The sequence below is a fragment of the Schistocerca cancellata genome, unplaced genomic scaffold, assembly GCF_023864275.1.
Source record: "Schistocerca cancellata isolate TAMUIC-IGC-003103 unplaced genomic scaffold, iqSchCanc2.1 HiC_scaffold_872, whole genome shotgun sequence".
Taxonomy (NCBI): domain Eukaryota; kingdom Metazoa; phylum Arthropoda; class Insecta; order Orthoptera; family Acrididae; genus Schistocerca; species Schistocerca cancellata.
Window position 1 is genome coordinate 1 of NW_026046882.1, and position 19,498 is coordinate 19,498.

At 50.5% G+C, this 19,498-nt stretch overlaps 24 non-coding genes across 24 annotated transcripts; all 24 read left to right on the top strand.

The window, feature by feature from the left end:
* The first annotated feature begins 709 nt into the window (after nucleotides 1-709).
* On the top strand, nucleotides 710-782 carry Trnaa-ugc (transfer RNA alanine (anticodon UGC)). The gene has a single exon. It is a non-coding gene; the product is annotated as a tRNA-Ala (tRNA).
* A 423-nt stretch (nucleotides 783-1,205) lies between these two features.
* Trnaa-agc (transfer RNA alanine (anticodon AGC)) lies at nucleotides 1,206-1,278 on the top strand. The gene has a single exon. It is a non-coding gene; the product is annotated as a tRNA-Ala (tRNA).
* A 1,074-nt stretch (nucleotides 1,279-2,352) lies between these two features.
* On the top strand, nucleotides 2,353-2,425 carry Trnaa-ugc (transfer RNA alanine (anticodon UGC)). Its single transcript has one exon. It is a non-coding gene; the product is annotated as a tRNA-Ala (tRNA).
* A 423-nt stretch (nucleotides 2,426-2,848) lies between these two features.
* Trnaa-agc (transfer RNA alanine (anticodon AGC)) lies at nucleotides 2,849-2,921 on the top strand. Its single transcript has one exon. It is a non-coding gene; the product is annotated as a tRNA-Ala (tRNA).
* Nucleotides 2,922-3,984: 1,063 nt separating this feature from the next.
* Nucleotides 3,985-4,057, top strand: Trnaa-ugc (transfer RNA alanine (anticodon UGC)). Its single transcript has one exon. It is a non-coding gene; the product is annotated as a tRNA-Ala (tRNA).
* A 423-nt stretch (nucleotides 4,058-4,480) lies between these two features.
* Nucleotides 4,481-4,553, top strand: Trnaa-agc (transfer RNA alanine (anticodon AGC)). Its single transcript has one exon. It is a non-coding gene; the product is annotated as a tRNA-Ala (tRNA).
* Nucleotides 4,554-5,627: 1,074 nt separating this feature from the next.
* Trnaa-ugc (transfer RNA alanine (anticodon UGC)) lies at nucleotides 5,628-5,700 on the top strand. The gene has a single exon. It is a non-coding gene; the product is annotated as a tRNA-Ala (tRNA).
* A 423-nt stretch (nucleotides 5,701-6,123) lies between these two features.
* On the top strand, nucleotides 6,124-6,196 carry Trnaa-agc (transfer RNA alanine (anticodon AGC)). The gene has a single exon. It is a non-coding gene; the product is annotated as a tRNA-Ala (tRNA).
* Nucleotides 6,197-7,270: 1,074 nt separating this feature from the next.
* On the top strand, nucleotides 7,271-7,343 carry Trnaa-ugc (transfer RNA alanine (anticodon UGC)). The gene has a single exon. It is a non-coding gene; the product is annotated as a tRNA-Ala (tRNA).
* Nucleotides 7,344-7,766: 423 nt separating this feature from the next.
* Nucleotides 7,767-7,839, top strand: Trnaa-agc (transfer RNA alanine (anticodon AGC)). Its single transcript has one exon. It is a non-coding gene; the product is annotated as a tRNA-Ala (tRNA).
* A 1,074-nt stretch (nucleotides 7,840-8,913) lies between these two features.
* Trnaa-ugc (transfer RNA alanine (anticodon UGC)) lies at nucleotides 8,914-8,986 on the top strand. Its single transcript has one exon. It is a non-coding gene; the product is annotated as a tRNA-Ala (tRNA).
* Nucleotides 8,987-9,409: 423 nt separating this feature from the next.
* On the top strand, nucleotides 9,410-9,482 carry Trnaa-agc (transfer RNA alanine (anticodon AGC)). The gene has a single exon. It is a non-coding gene; the product is annotated as a tRNA-Ala (tRNA).
* Nucleotides 9,483-10,556: 1,074 nt separating this feature from the next.
* Trnaa-ugc (transfer RNA alanine (anticodon UGC)) lies at nucleotides 10,557-10,629 on the top strand. The gene has a single exon. It is a non-coding gene; the product is annotated as a tRNA-Ala (tRNA).
* Nucleotides 10,630-11,052: 423 nt separating this feature from the next.
* On the top strand, nucleotides 11,053-11,125 carry Trnaa-agc (transfer RNA alanine (anticodon AGC)). The gene has a single exon. It is a non-coding gene; the product is annotated as a tRNA-Ala (tRNA).
* Nucleotides 11,126-12,199: 1,074 nt separating this feature from the next.
* On the top strand, nucleotides 12,200-12,272 carry Trnaa-ugc (transfer RNA alanine (anticodon UGC)). The gene has a single exon. It is a non-coding gene; the product is annotated as a tRNA-Ala (tRNA).
* Nucleotides 12,273-12,695: 423 nt separating this feature from the next.
* Trnaa-agc (transfer RNA alanine (anticodon AGC)) lies at nucleotides 12,696-12,768 on the top strand. The gene has a single exon. It is a non-coding gene; the product is annotated as a tRNA-Ala (tRNA).
* Nucleotides 12,769-13,842: 1,074 nt separating this feature from the next.
* Nucleotides 13,843-13,915, top strand: Trnaa-ugc (transfer RNA alanine (anticodon UGC)). The gene has a single exon. It is a non-coding gene; the product is annotated as a tRNA-Ala (tRNA).
* Nucleotides 13,916-14,338: 423 nt separating this feature from the next.
* On the top strand, nucleotides 14,339-14,411 carry Trnaa-agc (transfer RNA alanine (anticodon AGC)). The gene has a single exon. It is a non-coding gene; the product is annotated as a tRNA-Ala (tRNA).
* A 1,074-nt stretch (nucleotides 14,412-15,485) lies between these two features.
* Trnaa-ugc (transfer RNA alanine (anticodon UGC)) lies at nucleotides 15,486-15,558 on the top strand. Its single transcript has one exon. It is a non-coding gene; the product is annotated as a tRNA-Ala (tRNA).
* A 423-nt stretch (nucleotides 15,559-15,981) lies between these two features.
* Trnaa-agc (transfer RNA alanine (anticodon AGC)) lies at nucleotides 15,982-16,054 on the top strand. Its single transcript has one exon. It is a non-coding gene; the product is annotated as a tRNA-Ala (tRNA).
* A 1,063-nt stretch (nucleotides 16,055-17,117) lies between these two features.
* On the top strand, nucleotides 17,118-17,190 carry Trnaa-ugc (transfer RNA alanine (anticodon UGC)). Its single transcript has one exon. It is a non-coding gene; the product is annotated as a tRNA-Ala (tRNA).
* Nucleotides 17,191-17,613: 423 nt separating this feature from the next.
* Nucleotides 17,614-17,686, top strand: Trnaa-agc (transfer RNA alanine (anticodon AGC)). Its single transcript has one exon. It is a non-coding gene; the product is annotated as a tRNA-Ala (tRNA).
* A 1,063-nt stretch (nucleotides 17,687-18,749) lies between these two features.
* On the top strand, nucleotides 18,750-18,822 carry Trnaa-ugc (transfer RNA alanine (anticodon UGC)). Its single transcript has one exon. It is a non-coding gene; the product is annotated as a tRNA-Ala (tRNA).
* A 423-nt stretch (nucleotides 18,823-19,245) lies between these two features.
* Trnaa-agc (transfer RNA alanine (anticodon AGC)) lies at nucleotides 19,246-19,318 on the top strand. Its single transcript has one exon. It is a non-coding gene; the product is annotated as a tRNA-Ala (tRNA).
* The last annotated feature ends 180 nt before the right edge of the window (nucleotides 19,319-19,498 follow it).

Genomic DNA, 19,498 nt, shown 5'->3' on the forward strand with positions numbered 1-19,498 from the left:
CTGACAAGCAAGCAGAGGTGACATAGGCGCGAACACGGGAAGGTTGCAGCCCCTCGCTGCCTGCAGACACCGAGCAGCCACACTAGGTGGGCGGCCTAAGCCGTAGGCGAAATGTGCTCACTCGCTTGGGCGCGACGTCAAGCTCTAAATAAGGCTGTCACTAGCGTGAGCGTTGCGTGAGCGTCGTGTAAAGTCGGAAAAGTCGTCTGCATTGGTGAGTGCCATGTTTGGGGAGCGTTTCGTAGTTTGCGCAGTGCAATGGAGACGCGGAAACGTGTTGTGGCCCAGTCTTTTGCAGTTGGACGACAAGAGTGGTACACAGTAGTAAAGTGCGAGGCAGTGAGTTGGCATGAACAGTCGAGTGCACAATGGGGCTTCAGATGTGCTTGTTACCTGAGGCGCGGTGTGATTGCCGACAAGGAGTGAAAACGGAGCAATTTGTGACTGTCCTTTCGAGAAATGGCTCTGAGCACTATGGGTCTCAACTGCTGTGGTCATCAGTCGACAGTCCTTTCAATTTAAGACGTTAAATACAGACGGAATTTGTAGTCGTAACACCAGAACATCGAAACTACTTGGAACTCATGTGTATATGAACGTGACCGCGCCTTTGTACACTGGTCCCTTCACCCCTACAAACCAACCAACCATCAGGTCCGTGCACTTCAGAGTAGCAAAGAAAGGAAAACAGCGCAGCTCTGTTGCGCTTGGGGGCGTAGCTCAGTTGGTAGAGCGTTCGCTTTGCATGTGAAAGGTCCCGGGTTCAAGCCCCGGCGCCTCCATGTTTTGTGGACAGTGCATGGTAAGTGTTGGTCGCGGCGAGCCGAAAGACACGCAAGATGTTGCAAAGCCAGCGTCACAGACTCATATGATGTATACTGACGTAAGGAGAGCAAGACGTAAATGTGAGGACCGGCTGTTGTCGAGGTGTCATCGACTGCAAATCTGTCTTAGGTATAACGGCCTAACCTCAATGAAGTCTAGAGAGTGGACAACACGTCCGTCTTACTCAGAGTGGTGGCCGAACGCTATTTTCGACGTTGTGCGTGCCACTTTAATTTTGGCCAACTACGATTCGATACAGAATGCAGAAAACCTGAAAGACACCCTCGCGGCCACATTGAGAGTAGTGTTTGTCTGCGGAATAATGAGAGTGCAAGGGTCTGTGGTATTGATATGGTTGTATGTAGCACTATTTGTCATCAGGGGGCGTAGCTCAGATGGTAGAGCGCTCGCTTAGCATGCGAGAGGTACTGGGATCGATACCCAGCGCCTCCAGAATTTTTAACACACCAACATGTCCACACTGCCATGCAAGTGGAATAATTCACAGCCAGCGAATGTGTCAAGGCAGATACGAGCGAACGATTAGCAGCCACAATTGGCAAGCGTACTGTTACGCGCAAGAAGCACCCTCCTCCCACCGCTACACTGAATTTAGAAACAGTACAAGTCCTCCCTTAAGATTCTCAAACCTATGTCGGAAAGATCTGCCTTGCGCCGAGTTCACAAAAATCCCACTGCACATTCCCATTCTTTACGTGCAGTCGGCTGCTACTGGTGTTGCTAGTTGTGACTGCTGATGACAGATGCCGTAGCAATCAATTCATGGAGTGAGTTGTATGTTTTGCGATACTCTGTCTCTGACAAGCAAGCAGAGGTGACATAGGCGCGAACACGGGAAGGTTGCAGCCCCTCGCTGCCTGCAGACACCGAGCAGCCACACTAGGTGGGCGGCCTAAGCCGTAGGCGAAATGTGCTCACTCGCTTGGGCGCGACGTCAAGCTCTAAATAAGGCTGTCACTAGCGTGAGCGTTGCGTGAGCGTCGTGTAAAGTCGGAAAAGTCGTCTGCATTGGTGAGTGCCATGTTTGGGGAGCGTTTCGTAGTTTGCGCAGTGCAATGGAGACGCGGAAACGTGTTGTGGCCCAGTCTTTTGCAGTTGGACGACAAGAGTGGTACACAGTAGTAAAGTGCGAGGCAGTGAGTTGGCATGAACAGTCGAGTGCACAATGGGGCTTCAGATGTGCTTGTTACCTGAGGCGCGGTGTGATTGCCGACAAGGAGTGAAAACGGAGCAATTTGTGACTGTCCTTTCGAGAAATGGCTCTGAGCACTATGGGTCTCAACTGCTGTGGTCATCAGTCGACAGTCCTTTCAATTTAAGACGTTAAATACAGACGGAATTTGTAGTCGTAACACCAGAACATCGAAACTACTTGGAACTCATGTGTATATGAACGTGACCGCGCCTTTGTACACTGGTCCCTTCACCCCTACAAACCAACCAACCATCAGGTCCGTGCACTTCAGAGTAGCAAAGAAAGGAAAACAGCGCAGCTCTGTTGCGCTTGGGGGCGTAGCTCAGTTGGTAGAGCGTTCGCTTTGCATGTGAAAGGTCCCGGGTTCAAGCCCCGGCGCCTCCATGTTTTGTGGACAGTGCATGGTAAGTGTTGGTCGCGGCGAGCCGAAAGACACGCAAGATGTTGCAAAGCCAGCGTCACAGACTCATATGATGTATACTGACGTAAGGAGAGCAAGACGTAAATGTGAGGACCGGCTGTTGTCGAGGTGTCATCGACTGCAAATCTGTCTTAGGTATAACGGCCTAACCTCAATGAAGTCTAGAGAGTGGACAACACGTCCGTCTTACTCAGAGTGGTGGCCGAACGCTATTTTCGACGTTGTGCGTGCCACTTTAATTTTGGCCAACTACGATTCGATACAGAATGCAGAAAACCTGAAAGACACCCTCGCGGCCACATTGAGAGTAGTGTTTGTCTGCGGAATAATGAGAGTGCAAGGGTCTGTGGTATTGATATGGTTGTATGTAGCACTATTTGTCATCAGGGGGCGTAGCTCAGATGGTAGAGCGCTCGCTTAGCATGCGAGAGGTACTGGGATCGATACCCAGCGCCTCCAGAATTTTTAACACACCAACATGTCCACACTGCCATGCAAGTGGAATAATTCACAGCCAGCGAATGTGTCAAGGCAGATACGAGCGAACGATTAGCAGCCACAATTGGCAAGCGTACTGTTACGCGCAAGAAGCACCCTCCTCCCACCGCTACACTGAATTTAGAAACAGTACAAGTCCTCCCTTAAGATTCTCAAACCTATGTCGGAAAGATCTGCCTTGCGCCGAGTTCACAAAAATCCCACTGCACATTCCCATTCTTTACGTGCAGTCGGCTGCTACTGGTGTTGCTAGTTGTGACTGCTGATGACAGATGCCGTAGCAATCAATTCATGGAGTGAGTTGTATGTTTTGCGATACTCTGTCTCTGACAAGCAAGCAGAGGTGACATAGGCGCGAACACGGGAAGGTTGCAGCCCCTCGCTGCCTGCAGACACCGAGCAGCCACACTAGGTGGGCGGCCTAAGCCGTAGGCGAAATGTGCTCACTCGCTTGGGCGCGACGTCAAGCTCTAAATAAGGCTGTCACTAGCGTGAGCGTCGTGTAAAGTCGGAAAAGTCGTCTGCATTGGTGAGTGCCATGTTTGGGGAGCGTTTCGTAGTTTGCGCAGTGCAATGGAGACGCGGAAACGTGTTGTGGCCCAGTCTTTTGCAGTTGGACGACAAGAGTGGTACACAGTAGTAAAGTGCGAGGCAGTGAGTTGGCATGAACAGTCGAGTGCACAATGGGGCTTCAGATGTGCTTGTTACCTGAGGCGCGGTGTGATTGCCGACAAGGAGTGAAAACGGAGCAATTTGTGACTGTCCTTTCGAGAAATGGCTCTGAGCACTATGGGTCTCAACTGCTGTGGTCATCAGTCGACAGTCCTTTCAATTTAAGACGTTAAATACAGACGGAATTTGTAGTCGTAACACCAGAACATCGAAACTACTTGGAACTCATGTGTATATGAACGTGACCGCGCCTTTGTACACTGGTCCCTTCACCCCTACAAACCAACCAACCATCAGGTCCGTGCACTTCAGAGTAGCAAAGAAAGGAAAACAGCGCAGCTCTGTTGCGCTTGGGGGCGTAGCTCAGTTGGTAGAGCGTTCGCTTTGCATGTGAAAGGTCCCGGGTTCAAGCCCCGGCGCCTCCATGTTTTGTGGACAGTGCATGGTAAGTGTTGGTCGCGGCGAGCCTAAAGACACGCAAGATGTTGCAAAGCCAGCGTCACAGACTCATATGATGTATACTGACGTAAGGAGAGCAAGACGTAAATGTGAGGACCGGCTGTTGTCGAGGTGTCATCGACTGCAAATCTGTCTTAGGTATAACGGCCTAACCTCAATGAAGTCTAGAGAGTGGACAACACGTCCGTCTTACTCAGAGTGGTGGCCGAACGCTATTTTCGACGTTGTGCGTGCCACTTTAATTTTGGCCAACTACGATTCGATACAGAATGCAGAAAACCTGAAAGACACCCTCGCGGCCACATTGAGAGTAGTGTTTGTCTGCGGAATAATGAGAGTGCAAGGGTCTGTGGTATTGATATGGTTGTATGTAGCACTATTTGTCATCAGGGGGCGTAGCTCAGATGGTAGAGCGCTCGCTTAGCATGCGAGAGGTACTGGGATCGATACCCAGCGCCTCCAGAATTTTTAACACACCAACATGTCCACACTGCCATGCAAGTGGAATAATTCACAGCCAGCGAATGTGTCAAGGCAGATACGAGCGAACGATTAGCAGCCACAATTGGCAAGCGTACTGTTACGCGCAAGAAGCACCCTCCTCCCACCGCTACACTGAATTTAGAAACAGTACAAGTCCTCCCTTAAGATTCTCAAACCTATGTCGGAAAGATCTGCCTTGCGCCGAGTTCACAAAAATCCCACTGCACATTCCCATTCTTTACGTGCAGTCGGCTGCTACTGGTGTTGCTAGTTGTGACTGCTGATGACAGATGCCGTAGCAATCAATTCATGGAGTGAGTTGTATGTTTTGCGATACTCTGTCTCTGACAAGCAAGCAGAGGTGACATAGGCGCGAACACGGGAAGGTTGCAGCCCCTCGCTGCCTGCAGACACCGAGCAGCCACACTAGGTGGGCGGCCTAAGCCGTAGGCGAAATGTGCTCACTCGCTTGGGCGCGACGTCAAGCTCTAAATAAGGCTGTCACTAGCGTGAGCGTTGCGTGAGCGTCGTGTAAAGTCGGAAAAGTCGTCTGCATTGGTGAGTGCCATGTTTGGGGAGCGTTTCGTAGTTTGCGCAGTGCAATGGAGACGCGAAAACGTGTTGTGGCCCAGTCTTTTGCAGTTGGACGACAAGAGTGGTACACAGTAGTAAAGTGCGAGGCAGTGAGTTGGCATGAACAGTCGAGTGCACAATGGGGCTTCAGATGTGCTTGTTACCTGAGGCGCGGTGTGATTGCCGACAAGGAGTGAAAACGGAGCAATTTGTGACTGTCCTTTCGAGAAATGGCTCTGAGCACTATGGGTCTCAACTGCTGTGGTCATCAGTCGACAGTCCTTTCAATTTAAGACGTTAAATACAGACGGAATTTGTAGTCGTAACACCAGAACATCGAAACTACTTGGAACTCATGTGTATATGAACGTGACCGCGCCTTTGTACACTGGTCCCTTCACCCCTACAAACCAACCAACCATCAGGTCCGTGCACTTCAGAGTAGCAAAGAAAGGAAAACAGCGCAGCTCTGTTGCGCTTGGGGGCGTAGCTCAGTTGGTAGAGCGTTCGCTTTGCATGTGAAAGGTCCCGGGTTCAAGCCCCGGCGCCTCCATGTTTTGTGGACAGTGCATGGTAAGTGTTGGTCGCGGCGAGCCGAAAGACACGCAAGATGTTGCAAAGCCAGCGTCACAGACTCATATGATGTATACTGACGTAAGGAGAGCAAGACGTAAATGTGAGGACCGGCTGTTGTCGAGGTGTCATCGACTGCAAATCTGTCTTAGGTATAACGGCCTAACCTCAATGAAGTCTAGAGAGTGGACAACACGTCCGTCTTACTCAGAGTGGTGGCCGAACGCTATTTTCGACGTTGTGCGTGCCACTTTAATTTTGGCCAACTACGATTCGATACAGAATGCAGAAAACCTGAAAGACACCCTCGCGGCCACATTGAGAGTAGTGTTTGTCTGCGGAATAATGAGAGTGCAAGGGTCTGTGGTATTGATATGGTTGTATGTAGCACTATTTGTCATCAGGGGGCGTAGCTCAGATGGTAGAGCGCTCGCTTAGCATGCGAGAGGTACTGGGATCGATACCCAGCGCCTCCAGAATTTTTAACACACCAACATGTCCACACTGCCATGCAAGTGGAATAATTCACAGCCAGCGAATGTGTCAAGGCAGATACGAGCGAACGATTAGCAGCCACAATTGGCAAGCGTACTGTTACGCGCAAGAAGCACCCTCCTCCCACCGCTACACTGAATTTAGAAACAGTACAAGTCCTCCCTTAAGATTCTCAAACCTATGTCGGAAAGATCTGCCTTGCGCCGAGTTCACAAAAATCCCACTGCACATTCCCATTCTTTACGTGCAGTCGGCTGCTACTGGTGTTGCTAGTTGTGACTGCTGATGACAGATGCCGTAGCAATCAATTCATGGAGTGAGTTGTATGTTTTGCGATACTCTGTCTCTGACAAGCAAGCAGAGGTGACATAGGCGCGAACACGGGAAGGTTGCAGCCCCTCGCTGCCTGCAGACACCGAGCAGCCACACTAGGTGGGCGGCCTAAGCCGTAGGCGAAATGTGCTCACTCGCTTGGGCGCGACGTCAAGCTCTAAATAAGGCTGTCACTAGCGTGAGCGTTGCGTGAGCGTCGTGTAAAGTCGGAAAAGTCGTCTGCATTGGTGAGTGCCATGTTTGGGGAGCGTTTCGTAGTTTGCGCAGTGCAATGGAGACGCGGAAACGTGTTGTGGCCCAGTCTTTTGCAGTTGGACGACAAGAGTGGTACACAGTAGTAAAGTGCGAGGCAGTGAGTTGGCATGAACAGTCGAGTGCACAATGGGGCTTCAGATGTGCTTGTTACCTGAGGCGCGGTGTGATTGCCGACAAGGAGTGAAAACGGAGCAATTTGTGACTGTCCTTTCGAGAAATGGCTCTGAGCACTATGGGTCTCAACTGCTGTGGTCATCAGTCGACAGTCCTTTCAATTTAAGACGTTAAATACAGACGGAATTTGTAGTCGTAACACCAGAACATCGAAACTACTTGGAACTCATGTGTATATGAACGTGACCGCGCCTTTGTACACTGGTCCCTTCACCCCTACAAACCAACCAACCATCAGGTCCGTGCACTTCAGAGTAGCAAAGAAAGGAAAACAGCGCAGCTCTGTTGCGCTTGGGGGCGTAGCTCAGTTGGTAGAGCGTTCGCTTTGCATGTGAAAGGTCCCGGGTTCAAGCCCCGGCGCCTCCATGTTTTGTGGACAGTGCATGGTAAGTGTTGGTCGCGGCGAGCCGAAAGACACGCAAGATGTTGCAAAGCCAGCGTCACAGACTCATATGATGTATACTGACGTAAGGAGAGCAAGACGTAAATGTGAGGACCGGCTGTTGTCGAGGTGTCATCGACTGCAAATCTGTCTTAGGTATAACGGCCTAACCTCAATGAAGTCTAGAGAGTGGACAACACGTCCGTCTTACTCAGAGTGGTGGCCGAACGCTATTTTCGACGTTGTGCGTGCCACTTTAATTTTGGCCAACTACGATTCGATACAGAATGCAGAAAACCTGAAAGACACCCTCGCGGCCACATTGAGAGTAGTGTTTGTCTGCGGAATAATGAGAGTGCAAGGGTCTGTGGTATTGATATGGTTGTATGTAGCACTATTTGTCATCAGGGGGCGTAGCTCAGATGGTAGAGCGCTCGCTTAGCATGCGAGAGGTACTGGGATCGATACCCAGCGCCTCCAGAATTTTTAACACACCAACATGTCCACACTGCCATGCAAGTGGAATAATTCACAGCCAGCGAATGTGTCAAGGCAGATACGAGCGAACGATTAGCAGCCACAATTGGCAAGCGTACTGTTACGCGCAAGAAGCACCCTCCTCCCACCGCTACACTGAATTTAGAAACAGTACAAGTCCTCCCTTAAGATTCTCAAACCTATGTCGGAAAGATCTGCCTTGCGCCGAGTTCACAAAAATCCCACTGCACATTCCCATTCTTTACGTGCAGTCGGCTGCTACTGGTGTTGCTAGTTGTGACTGCTGATGACAGATGCCGTAGCAATCAATTCATGGAGTGAGTTGTATGTTTTGCGATACTCTGTCTCTGACAAGCAAGCAGAGGTGACATAGGCGCGAACACGGGAAGGTTGCAGCCCCTCGCTGCCTGCAGACACCGAGCAGCCACACTAGGTGGGCGGCCTAAGCCGTAGGCGAAATGTGCTCACTCGCTTGGGCGCGACGTCAAGCTCTAAATAAGGCTGTCACTAGCGTGAGCGTTGCGTGAGCGTCGTGTAAAGTCGGAAAAGTCGTCTGCATTGGTGAGTGCCATGTTTGGGGAGCGTTTCGTAGTTTGCGCAGTGCAATGGAGACGCGGAAACGTGTTGTGGCCCAGTCTTTTGCAGTTGGACGACAAGAGTGGTACACAGTAGTAAAGTGCGAGGCAGTGAGTTGGCATGAACAGTCGAGTGCACAATGGGGCTTCAGATGTGCTTGTTACCTGAGGCGCGGTGTGATTGCCGACAAGGAGTGAAAACGGAGCAATTTGTGACTGTCCTTTCGAGAAATGGCTCTGAGCACTATGGGTCTCAACTGCTGTGGTCATCAGTCGACAGTCCTTTCAATTTAAGACGTTAAATACAGACGGAATTTGTAGTCGTAACACCAGAACATCGAAACTACTTGGAACTCATGTGTATATGAACGTGACCGCGCCTTTGTACACTGGTCCCTTCACCCCTACAAACCAACCAACCATCAGGTCCGTGCACTTCAGAGTAGCAAAGAAAGGAAAACAGCGCAGCTCTGTTGCGCTTGGGGGCGTAGCTCAGTTGGTAGAGCGTTCGCTTTGCATGTGAAAGGTCCCGGGTTCAAGCCCCGGCGCCTCCATGTTTTGTGGACAGTGCATGGTAAGTGTTGGTCGCGGCGAGCCTAAAGACACGCAAGATGTTGCAAAGCCAGCGTCACAGACTCATATGATGTATACTGACGTAAGGAGAGCAAGACGTAAATGTGAGGACCGGCTGTTGTCGAGGTGTCATCGACTGCAAATCTGTCTTAGGTATAACGGCCTAACCTCAATGAAGTCTAGAGAGTGGACAACACGTCCGTCTTACTCAGAGTGGTGGCCGAACGCTATTTTCGACGTTGTGCGTGCCACTTTAATTTTGGCCAACTACGATTCGATACAGAATGCAGAAAACCTGAAAGACACCCTCGCGGCCACATTGAGAGTAGTGTTTGTCTGCGGAATAATGAGAGTGCAAGGGTCTGTGGTATTGATATGGTTGTATGTAGCACTGTTTGTCATCAGGGGGCGTAGCTCAGATGGTAGAGCGCTCGCTTAGCATGCGAGAGGTACTGGGATCGATACCCAGCGCCTCCAGAATTTTTAACACACCAACATGTCCACACTGCCATGCAAGTGGAATAATTCACAGCCAGCGAATGTGTCAAGGCAGATACGAGCGAACGATTAGCAGCCACAATTGGCAAGCGTACTGTTACGCGCAAGAAGCACCCTCCTCCCACCGCTACACTGAATTTAGAAACAGTACAAGTCCTCCCTTAAGATTCTCAAACCTATGTCGGAAAGATCTGCCTTGCGCCGAGTTCACAAAAATCCCACTGCACATTCCCATTCTTTACGTGCAGTCGGCTGCTACTGGTGTTGCTAGTTGTGACTGCTGATGACAGATGCCGTAGCAATCAATTCATGGAGTGAGTTGTATGTTTTGCGATACTCTGTCTCTGACAAGCAAGCAGAGGTGACATAGGCGCGAACACGGGAAGGTTGCAACCCCTCGCTGCCTGCAGACACCTAGCAGCCACACTAGGTGGGCGGCCTAAGCCGTAGGCGAAATGTGCTCACTCGCTTGGGCGCGACGTCAAGCTCTAAATAAGGCTGTCACTAGCGTGAGCGTTGCGTGAGCGTCGTGTAAAGTCGGAAAAGTCGTCTGCATTGGTGAGTGCCATGTTTGGGGAGCGTTTCGTAGTTTGCGCAGTGCAATGGAGACGCGGAAACGTGTTGTGGCCCAGTCTTTTGCAGTTGGACGACAAGAGTGGTACACAGTAGTAAAGTGCGAGGCAGTGAGTTGGCATGAACAGTCGAGTGCACAATGGGGCTTCAGATGTGCTTGTTACCTGAGGCGCGGTGTGATTGCCGACAAGGAGTGAAAACGGAGCAATTTGTGACTGTCCTTTCGAGAAATGGCTCTGAGCACTATGGGTCTCAACTGCTGTGGTCATCAGTCGACAGTCCTTTCAATTTAAGACGTTAAATACAGACGGAATTTGTAGTCGTAACACCAGAACATCGAAACTACTTGGAACTCATGTGTATATGAACGTGACCGCGCCTTTGTACACTGGTCCCTTCACCCCTACAAACCAACCAACCATCAGGTCCGTGCACTTCAGAGTAGCAAAGAAAGGAAAACAGCGCAGCTCTGTTGCGCTTGGGGGCGTAGCTCAGTTGGTAGAGCGTTCGCTTTGCATGTGAAAGGTCCCGGGTTCAAGCCCCGGCGCCTCCATGTTTTGTGGACAGTGCATGGTAAGTGTTGGTCGCGGCGAGCCTAAAGACACGCAAGATGTTGCAAAGCCAGCGTCACAGACTCATATGATGTATACTGACGTAAGGAGAGCAAGACGTAAATGTGAGGACCGGCTGTTGTCGAGGTGTCATCGACTGCAAATCTGTCTTAGGTATAACGGCCTAACCTCAATGAAGTCTAGAGAGTGGACAACACGTCCGTCTTACTCAGAGTGGTGGCCGAACGCTATTTTCGACGTTGTGCGTGCCACTTTAATTTTGGCCAACTACGATTCGATACAGAATGCAGAAAACCTGAAAGACACCCTCGCGGCCACATTGAGAGTAGTGTTTGTCTGCGGAATAATGAGAGTGCAAGGGTCTGTGGTATTGATATGGTTGTATGTAGCACTGTTTGTCATCAGGGGGCGTAGCTCAGATGGTAGAGCGCTCGCTTAGCATGCGAGAGGTACTGGGATCGATACCCAGCGCCTCCAGAATTTTTAACACACCAACATGTCCACACTGCCATGCAAGTGGAATAATTCACAGCCAGCGAATGTGTCAAGGCAGATACGAGCGAACGATTAGCAGCCACAATTGGCAAGCGTACTGTTACGCGCAAGAAGCACCCTCCTCCCACCGCTACACTGAATTTAGAAACAGTACAAGTCCTCCCTTAAGATTCTCAAACCTATGTCGGAAAGATCTGCCTTGCGCCGAGTTCACAAAAATCCCACTGCACATTCCCATTCTTTACGTGCAGTCGGCTGCTACTGGTGTTGCTAGTTGTGACTGCTGATGACAGATGCCGTAGCAATCAATTCATGGAGTGAGTTGTATGTTTTGCGATACTCTGTCTCTGACAAGCAAGCAGAGGTGACATAGGCGCGAACACGGGAAGGTTGCAACCCCTCGCTGCCTGCAGACACCTAGCAGCCACACTAGGTGGGCGGCCTAAGCCGTAGGCGAAATGTGCTCACTCGCTTGGGCGCGACGTCAAGCTCTAAATAAGGCTGTCACTAGCGTGAGCGTTGCGTGAGCGTCGTGTAAAGTCGGAAAAGTCGTCTGCATTGGTGAGTGCCATGTTTGGGGAGCGTTTCGTAGTTTGCGCAGTGCAATGGAGACGCGGAAACGTGTTGTGGCCCAGTCTTTTGCAGTTGGACGACAAGAGTGGTACACAGTAGTAAAGTGCGAGGCAGTGAGTTGGCATGAACAGTCGAGTGCACAATGGGGCTTCAGATGTGCTTGTTACCTGAGGCGCGGTGTGATTGCCGACAAGGAGTGAAAACGGAGCAATTTGTGACTGTCCTTTCGAGAAATGGCTCTGAGCACTATGGGTCTCAACTGCTGTGGTCATCAGTCGACAGTCCTTTCAATTTAAGACGTTAAATACAGACGGAATTTGTAGTCGTAACACCAGAACATCGAAACTACTTGGAACTCATGTGTATATGAACGTGACCGCGCCTTTGTACACTGGTCCCTTCACCCCTACAAACCAACCAACCATCAGGTCCGTGCACTTCAGAGTAGCAAAGAAAGGAAAACAGCGCAGCTCTGTTGCGCTTGGGGGCGTAGCTCAGTTGGTAGAGCGTTCGCTTTGCATGTGAAAGGTCCCGGGTTCAAGCCCCGGCGCCTCCATGTTTTGTGGACAGTGCATGGTAAGTGTTGGTCGCGGCGAGCCGAAAGACACGCAAGATGTTGCAAAGCCAGCGTCACAGACTCATATGATGTATACTGACGTAAGGAGAGCAAGACGTAAATGTGAGGACCGGCTGTTGTCGAGGTGTCATCGACTGCAAATCTGTCTTAGGTATAACGGCCTAACCTCAATGAAGTCTAGAGAGTGGACAACACGTCCGTCTTACTCAGAGTGGTGGCCGAACGCTATTTTCGACGTTGTGCGTGCCACTTTAATTTTGGCCAACTACGATTCGATACAGAATGCAGAAAACCTGAAAGACACCCTCGCGGCCACATTGAGAGTAGTGTTTGTCTGCGGAATAATGAGAGTGCAAGGGTCTGTGGTATTGATATGGTTGTATGTAGCACTATTTGTCATCAGGGGGCGTAGCTCAGATGGTAGAGCGCTCGCTTAGCATGCGAGAGGTACTGGGATCGATACCCAGCGCCTCCAGAATTTTTAACACACCAACATGTCCACACTGCCATGCAAGTGGAATAATTCACAGCCAGCGAATGTGTCAAGGCAGATACGAGCGAACGATTAGCAGCCACAATTGGCAAGCGTACTGTTACGCGCAAGAAGCACCCTCCTCCCACCGCTACACTGAATTTAGAAACAGTACAAGTCCTCCCTTAAGATTCTCAAACCTATGTCGGAAAGATCTGCCTTGCGCCGAGTTCACAAAAATCCCACTGCACATTCCCATTCTTTACGTGCAGTCGGCTGCTACTGGTGTTGCTAGTTGTGACTGCTGATGACAGATGCCGTAGCAATCAATTCATGGAGTGAGTTGTATGTTTTGCGATACTCTGTCTCTGACAAGCAAGCAGAGGTGACATAGGCGCGAACACGGGAAGGTTGCAGCCCCTCGCTGCCTGCAGACACCGAGCAGCCACACTAGGTGGGCGGCCTAAGCCGTAGGCGAAATGTGCTCACTCGCTTGGGCGCGACGTCAAGCTCTAAATAAGGCTGTCACTAGCGTGAGCGTTGCGTGAGCGTCGTGTAAAGTCGGAAAAGTCGTCTGCATTGGTGAGTGCCATGTTTGGGGAGCGTTTCGTAGTTTGCGCAGTGCAATGGAGACGCGGAAACGTGTTGTGGCCCAGTCTTTTGCAGTTGGACGACAAGAGTGGTACACAGTAGTAAAGTGCGAGGCAGTGAGTTGGCATGAACAGTCGAGTGCACAATGGGGCTTCAGATGTGCTTGTTACCTGAGGCGCGGTGTGATTGCCGACAAGGAGTGAAAACGGAGCAATTTGTGACTGTCCTTTCGAGAAATGGCTCTGAGCACTATGGGTCTCAACTGCTGTGGTCATCAGTCGACAGTCCTTTCAATTTAAGACGTTAAATACAGACGGAATTTGTAGTCGTAACACCAGAACATCGAAACTACTTGGAACTCATGTGTATATGAACGTGACCGCGCCTTTGTACACTGGTCCCTTCACCCCTACAAACCAACCAACCATCAGGTCCGTGCACTTCAGAGTAGCAAAGAAAGGAAAACAGCGCAGCTCTGTTGCGCTTGGGGGCGTAGCTCAGTTGGTAGAGCGTTCGCTTTGCATGTGAAAGGTCCCGGGTTCAAGCCCCGGCGCCTCCATGTTTTGTGGACAGTGCATGGTAAGTGTTGGTCGCGGCGAGCCTAAAGACACGCAAGATGTTGCAAAGCCAGCGTCACAGACTCATATGATGTATACTGACGTAAGGAGAGCAAGACGTAAATGTGAGGACCGGCTGTTGTCGAGGTGTCATCGACTGCAAATCTGTCTTAGGTATAACGGCCTAACCTCAATGAAGTCTAGAGAGTGGACAACACGTCCGTCTTACTCAGAGTGGTGGCCGAACGCTATTTTCGACGTTGTGCGTGCCACTTTAATTTTGGCCAACTACGATTCGATACAGAATGCAGAAAACCTGAAAGACACCCTCGCGGCCACATTGAGAGTAGTGTTTGTCTGCGGAATAATGAGAGTGCAAGGGTCTGTGGTATTGATATGGTTGTATGTAGCACTGTTTGTCATCAGGGGGCGTAGCTCAGATGGTAGAGCGCTCGCTTAGCATGCGAGAGGTACTGGGATCGATACCCAGCGCCTCCAGAATTTTTAACACACCAACATGTCCACACTGCCATGCAAGTGGAATAATTCACAGCCAGCGAATGTGTCAAGGCAGATACGAGCGAACGATTAGCAGCCACAATTGGCAAGCGTACTGTTACGCGCAAGAAGCACCCTCCTCCCACCGCTACACTGAATTTAGAAACAGTACAAGTCCTCCCTTAAGATTCTCAAACCTATGTCGGAAAGATCTGCCTTGCGCCGAGTTCACAAAAATCCCACTGCACATTCCCATTCTTTACGTGCAGTCGGCTGCTACTGGTGTTGCTAGTTGTGACTGCTGATGACAGATGCCGTAGCAATCAATTCATGGAGTGAGTTGTATGTTTTGCGATACTCTGTCTCTGACAAGCAAGCAGAGGTGACATAGGCGCGAACACGGGAAGGTTGCAACCCCTCGCTGCCTGCAGACACCTAGCAGCCACACTAGGTGGGCGGCCTAAGCCGTAGGCGAAATGTGCTCACTCGCTTGGGCGCGACGTCAAGCTCTAAATAAGGCTGTCACTAGCGTGAGCGTTGCGTGAGCGTCGTGTAAAGTCGGAAAAGTCGTCTGCATTGGTGAGTGCCATGTTTGGGGAGCGTTTCGTAGTTTGCGCAGTGCAATGGAGACGCCGAAACGTGTTGTGGCCCAGTCTTTTGCAGTTGGACGACAAGAGTGGTACACAGTAGTAAAGTGCGAGGCAGTGAGTTGGCATGAACAGTCGAGTGCACAATGGGGCTTCAGATGTGCTTGTTACCTGAGGCGCGGTGTGATTGCCGACAAGGAGTGAAAACGGAGCAATTTGTGACTGTCCTTTCGAGAAATGGCTCTGAGCACTATGGGTCTCAACTGCTGTGGTCATCAGTCGACAGTCCTTTCAATTTAAGACGTTAAATACAGACGGAATTTGTAGTCGTAACACCAGAACATCGAAACTACTTGGAACTCATGTGTATATGAACGTGACCACGCCTTTGTACACTGGTCCCTTCACCCCTACAAACCAACCAACCATCAGGTCCGTGCACTTCAGAGTAGCAAAGAAAGGAAAACAGCGCAGCTCTGTTGCGCTTGGGGGCGTAGCTCAGTTGGTAGAGCGTTCGCTTTGCATGTGAAAGGTCCCGGGTTCAAGCCCCGGCGCCTCCATGTTTTGTGGACAGTGCATGGTAAGTGTTGGTCGCGGCGAGCCTAAAGACACGCAAGATGTTGCAAAGCCAGCGTCACAGACTCATATGATGTATACTGACGTAAGGAGAGCAAGACGTAAATGTGAGGACCGGCTGTTGTCGAGGTGTCATCGACTGCAAATCTGTCTTAGGTATAACGGCCTAACCTCAATGAAGTCTAGAGAGTGGACAACACGTCCGTCTTACTCAGAGTGGTGGCCGAACGCTATTTTCGACGTTGTGCGTGCCACTTTAATTTTGGCCAACTACGATTCGATACAGAATGCAGAAAACCTGAAAGACACCCTCGCGGCCACATTGAGAGTAGTGTTTGTCTGCGGAATAATGAGAGTGCAAGGGTCTGTGGTATTGATATGGTTGTATGTAGCACTATTTGTCATCAGGGGGCGTAGCTCAGATGGTAGAGCGCTCGCTTAGCATGCGAGAGGTACTGGGATCGATACCCAGCGCCTCCAGAATTTTTAACACACCAACATGTCCACACTGCCATGCAAGTGGAATAATTCACAGCCAGCGAATGTGTCAAGGCAGATACGAGCGAACGATTAGCAGCCACAATTGGCAAGCGTACTGTTACGCGCAAGAAGCACCCTCCTCCCACCGCTACACTGAATTTAGAAACAGTACAAGTCCTCCCTTAAGATTCTCAAACCTATGTCGGAAAGATCTGCCTTGCGCCGAGTTCACAAAAATCCCACTGCACATTCCCATTCTTTACGTGCAGTCGGCTGCTACTGGTGTTGCTAGTTGTGACTGCTGATGACAGATGCCGTAGCAATCAATTCATGGAGTGAGTTGTATGTTTTGCGATACTCTGTCTCTGACAAGCAAGCAGAGGTGACATAGGCGCGAACACGGGAAGGTTGCAGCCCCTCGCTGCCTGCAGACACCGAGCAGCCACACTAGGTGGGCGGCCTAAGCCGTAGGCGAAATGTGCTCACTCGCTTGGGCGCGACGTCAAGCTCTAAATAAGGCTGTCACTAGCGTGAGCGTCGTGTAAAGTCGGAAAAGTCGTCTGCATTGGTGAGTGCCATGTTTGGGGAGCGTTTCGTAGTTTGCGCAGTGCAATGGAGACGCCGAAACGTGTTGTGGCCCAGTCTTTTGCAGTTGGACGACAAGAGTGGTACACAGTAGTAAAGTGCGAGGCAGTGAGTTGGCATGAACAGTCGAGTGCACAATGGGGCTTCAGATGTGCTTGTTACCTGAGGCGCGGTGTGATTGCCGACAAGGAGTGAAAACGGAGCAATTTGTGACTGTCCTTTCGAGAAATGGCTCTGAGCACTATGGGTCTCAACTGCTGTGGTCATCAGTCGACAGTCCTTTCAATTTAAGACGTTAAATACAGACGGAATTTGTAGTCGTAACACCAGAACATCGAAACTACTTGGAACTCATGTGTATATGAACGTGACCACGCCTTTGTACACTGGTCCCTTCACCCCTACAAACCAACCAACCATCAGGTCCGTGCACTTCAGAGTAGCAAAGAAAGGAAAACAGCGCAGCTCTGTTGCGCTTGGGGGCGTAGCTCAGTTGGTAGAGCGTTCGCTTTGCATGTGAAAGGTCCCGGGTTCAAGCCCCGGCGCCTCCATGTTTTGTGGACAGTGCATGGTAAGTGTTGGTCGCGGCGAGCCTAAAGACACGCAAGATGTTGCAAAGCCAGCGTCACAGACTCATATGATGTATACTGACGTAAGGAGAGCAAGACGTAAATGTGAGGACCGGCTGTTGTCGAGGTGTCATCGACTGCAAATCTGTCTTAGGTATAACGGCCTAACCTCAATGAAGTCTAGAGAGTGGACAACACGTCCGTCTTACTCAGAGTGGTGGCCGAACGCTATTTTCGACGTTGTGCGTGCCACTTTAATTTTGGCCAACTACGATTCGATACAGAATGCAGAAAACCTGAAAGACACCCTCGCGGCCACATTGAGAGTAGTGTTTGTCTGCGGAATAATGAGAGTGCAAGGGTCTGTGGTATTGATATGGTTGTATGTAGCACTATTTGTCATCAGGGGGCGTAGCTCAGATGGTAGAGCGCTCGCTTAGCATGCGAGAGGTACTGGGATCGATACCCAGCGCCTCCAGAATTTTTAACACACCAACATGTCCACACTGCCATGCAAGTGGAATAATTCACAGCCAGCGAATGTGTCAAGGCAGATACGAGCGAACGATTAGCAGCCACAATTGGCAAGCGTACTGTTACGCGCAAGAAGCACCCTCCTCCCACCGCTACACTGAATTTAGAAACAGTACAAGTCCTCCCTTAAGATTCTCAAACCTATGTCGGAAAGATCTGCCTTGCGCCGAGTTCACAAAAATCCCACTGCACATTCCCATTCTTTACGTGCAGTCGGCTGCTACTGGTGTTGCTAGTTGTGACTGCTGATGACAGATGCCGTAGCAATCAATTCATGGAGTGAGTTGTATGTTTTGCGATACTCTGTCTCTGACAAGCAAGCAGAGGTGACATAGGCGCGAACACGGGAAGGTTGCAGCCCCTCGCTGCCTGCAGACACCGAGCAGCCACACTAGGTGGGCGGCCTAAGCCGTAGGCGAAATGTGCTCACTCGCTTGGGCGCGACGTCAAGCTCTAAATAAGGCTGTCACTAGCGTGAGCGTCGTGTAAAGTCGGAAAAATCGTCTGCATTGGTGAGTGCCATGTTTGGGGAGCGTTTCGTAGTTTGCGCAGTGCAATGGAGACGCGGAAACGTGTTGTGGCCCAGTCTTTTGCAGTTGGACGACAAGAGTGGTACACAGTAGTAAAGTGCGAGGCAGTGAGTTGGCATGAACAGTCGAGTGCACAATGGGGCTTCAGATGTGCTTGTTACCTGAGGCGCGGTGTGATTGCCGACAAGGAGTGAAAACGGAGCAATTTGTGACTGTCCTTTCGAGAAATGGCTCTGAGCACTATGGGTCTCAACTGCTGTGGTCATCAGTCGACAGTCCTTTCAATTTAAGACGTTAAATACAGACGGAATTTGTAGTCGTAACACCAGAACATCGAAACTACTTGGAACTCATGTGTATATGAACGTGACCACGCCTTTGTACACTGGTCCCTTCACCCCTACAAACCAACCAACCATCAGGTCCGTGCACTTCAGAGTAGCAAAGAAAGGAAAACAGCGCAGCTCTGTTGCGCTTGGGGGCGTAGCTCAGTTGGTAGAGCGTTCGCTTTGCATGTGAAAGGTCCCGGGTTCAAGCCCCGGCGCCTCCATGTTTTGTGGACAGTGCATGGTAAGTGTTGGTCGCGGCGAGCCTAAAGACACGCAAGATGTTGCAAAGCCAGCGTCACAGACTCATATGATGTATACTGACGTAAGGAGAGCAAGACGTAAATGTGAGGACCGGCTGTTGTCGAGGTGTCATCGACTGCAAATCTGTCTTAGGTATAACGGCCTAACCTCAATGAAGTCTAGAGAGTGGACAACACGTCCGTCTTACTCAGAGTGGTGGCCGAACGCTATTTTCGACGTTGTGCGTGCCACTTTAATTTTGGCCAACTACGATTCGATACAGAATGCAGAAAACCTGAAAGACACCCTCGCGGCCACATTGAGAGTAGTGTTTGTCTGCGGAATAATGAGAGTGCAAGGGTCTGTGGTATTGATATGGTTGTATGTAGCACTATTTGTCATCAGGGGGCGTAGCTCAGATGGTAGAGCGCTCGCTTAGCATGCGAGAGGTACTGGGATCGATACCCAGCGCCTCCAGAATTTTTAACACACCAACATGTCCACACTGCCATGCAAGTGGAATAATTCACAGCCAGCGAATGTGTCAAGGCAGATACGAGCGAACGATTAGCAGCCACAATTGGCAAGCGTACTGTTACGCGCAAGAAGCACCCTCCTCCCACCGCTACACTGAATTTAGAAACAGTACAAGTCCTC